We start from the raw sequence: 2890 nt of genomic DNA on the forward strand, positions 1-2890 counted from the left end.
TTCCGGACATGGGTCCCTATACTCAAATGTTTTCTACTGTTGCACTGAATAACCCCTAGAAGTTTGATCCCATAGTTCTGAAACACCCTGTATATACACCTGCCCTCTTGTCTTCTCACATCAGTTTGACTCATAACATCTATACTTTGTAAGTCAGTTCGATTTGTCTTTTGACATTTTTGTTTCTTTGCGCTCTCTTAATTTGTTTGTAATATTCCAGGACTCTATTACATCTTTTTATCTCTTGTGGACAACTTTATGGCAATGTGTAACATTTATTAATTATTTTTTTAACAACTAAACACTCATCGACGAAAAAGCGGATATATATATACCCCGCATACAATTTCTGATTGCGCAAACTTGGCAAACAGAAACTGTTTCCTAAAACGCTACAAAAAGGAAACAAGTTTTGGTGCTGTTAAAACTGTTAGCACACAAAGACAAAAGACGCAACTAACTCTGTCGGCAATATACATGAGAATTTGTATCAATACCAAATACATAAATGTCGATGAAGTTGACGACAAATAAACGATTGATAACAAGTAGGTTTGCTTTTAGGAATACCGTAACCAAACAGTCCGCAAAACCATAGCAGCATTTGTTTACGACAGAAAGGTGACTGCAATAGTTTTGCAATAGTTTAATTTTTCGCAATTTTTGACAAATATTATTTACAAAATTTTATTTCGACAAAACTGTTGCGTTATGTCGAATCATTTTAGTGCAATCATTGCAAAATCGTCGTTAGTCATGATGTTATTTTTGTGAAATATTTTCACATTTGCCTATTAGGGAACGTGTTTTCTAATAGATTCTTGGTCACCGAAAACGAATCCAGCGACAAAATTAACTTAGCACGTCACATTTTCGAAAAATTTGAGATTAACCCTTACGAAAAAGAACTACTGCCGATTATATATAAATAAAGTCAGTAATATAAATATTACTGACAATGACATAGGAATATTATTAGGTATTACAGGAATCACTGAGAATATTACTAGCAATTACACAAAATGCCAGTAATTTTTTCGTATCACTGCTGCATTATATTACTGCCAGTAGTTCTTTTTCTAAGGAAATGTATCAAAATTGGCAGTTTTGGCTATATTTATCATTTTGCGGTTAAACTAAATTTTTTTTTACAATTGTACTTACATCACATTAAAATGCTATCTTTTATCTATAATGTGAATTCATATTTATTACTGTACGATTTTTTTTATATACATAATTAACATTAATTTTACATAATTAATATTACTGACATACATAATTAACATTTATTTTATTAATATTCAGGTCTCAAAAATGTGAGAACGGTGTAATCAGTATATATCAACAAAAAATTTGTTTGCGTTGTAAAAATGTATTTTAAATTATATTTAATAATAATAACAAAAATATTTTTATTTATTGTTGCAAGTACATTGTACTTCTATATTTTTAATAAAATAATAATTTACATAAATAATAAATGAACTGTGTGTAAGATAATTTAAGAATAAATAGATTAAAATAATTATATGTTAGTAAGAAACACAAGTGGTCTCGCGAACTAAGTGCAAGGGCTGCGAATATGGAGATCTCAAGTTCAACTCCCGCTATCACATTTAGAATTTTTTCAGGTTCGGTCCCTTTCAATGGAGTTCATCGATTGATCGGCGAGCTGAATCAGGCCTCCAGAAATTAATTCTAGTAAAATCTCGAATTAATTCCTCTCCGACAAGGCAATATGCTATTGGGTTTCTTTTTTTTTAGTAAGTAATTCCACTTCCAAATGGAATCGATTCTAAGCAACAGATCTGATCTGCGTTTGATAGCAATCTGTCGTTTCTGACGACAGATCTCCTCTGTATTTATTAATATTCTGTTGACAGTTTTGATAACAGATATGTTCTGTATTTGGTGATATTTTGGCGCCAACAGACGATGACCAAACTTGTTGTGGATTTGGTGCTTCACTTTGGCTTCGCTTTGCTAGTGGCAGATCTATTACGATTTTGGTCTCATTTTGACATATTTACATGTTGGACAGATTCAATCGCCAAACCATATCCAACTGAAGACACAGTAGGCTATGGTTTTGGCATTATATTCCGCCGGCGATTTTTGACAAATCCACAACATCCCACAACCAAATTGTTTGCTGGGTATATATATATATTGTGACGTGACACTTTTCGNGTCCGTCACAAGGAAATAATTCCGGCCGGCACGGGAAGCGATGGGCTTGCGTCTTCCCCGATTTAAGAGAGAGCAGCTCGTTAAGATGCGCGCGACAAGCAAACACACGTATATTGGCAAAGCCGCGTAGCGCCTATACCGTTTATTATTTATGGTTGAGGCGTTGCGATTTGTAATAACTCTTGTTTGCGATATTTTCAGATTATTCTTGGCGTTTGAGCACTCCGAAATGGTAACTTTGCCGTGCGACCCGCTTGGCGGTTATTTTGTAGTTTATTTCAGCGCATAGAGAGAGAGAGCGTAGCTCACGACACGCAGCGTCGGACGAAGAAGAGCAACAAAGAGAGACGATAGAGACAGACAGCGATACAGGGGCGTAAGGGCCTTTTAGGCACGAAACGTTTGGCAATGATGTCGACGACGGACTAGAAAACGGGAGATACCGGTACCCCAACTTCACAAAAACTGGAGCGGGGCTCCCTGTGGAGTTGTCGGCCCCGTGATGCGGGAAGATGGGCCCGAGTAAGCTCATCTACAGCAGAAATTAAGCGGAGGGGACCGATACAGCCGGAAAAGGGCCCGCGTTGACGCGTTGCCGATACGCACGTGGCCGCCATCAATCACGGTCGCAACAATCCGGGCGTAAACCCGCTCGTTACTCGTGCGTGTCTTGTTGTCATTTTTTTGTATTTTCATT

Source organism: Pseudomyrmex gracilis, unplaced genomic scaffold, assembly GCF_002006095.1.
Source record: "Pseudomyrmex gracilis isolate BER0280 unplaced genomic scaffold, ASM200609v1 scaffold_1948, whole genome shotgun sequence".
NCBI classification, from domain to species: Eukaryota; Metazoa; Arthropoda; class Insecta; order Hymenoptera; family Formicidae; genus Pseudomyrmex; species Pseudomyrmex gracilis.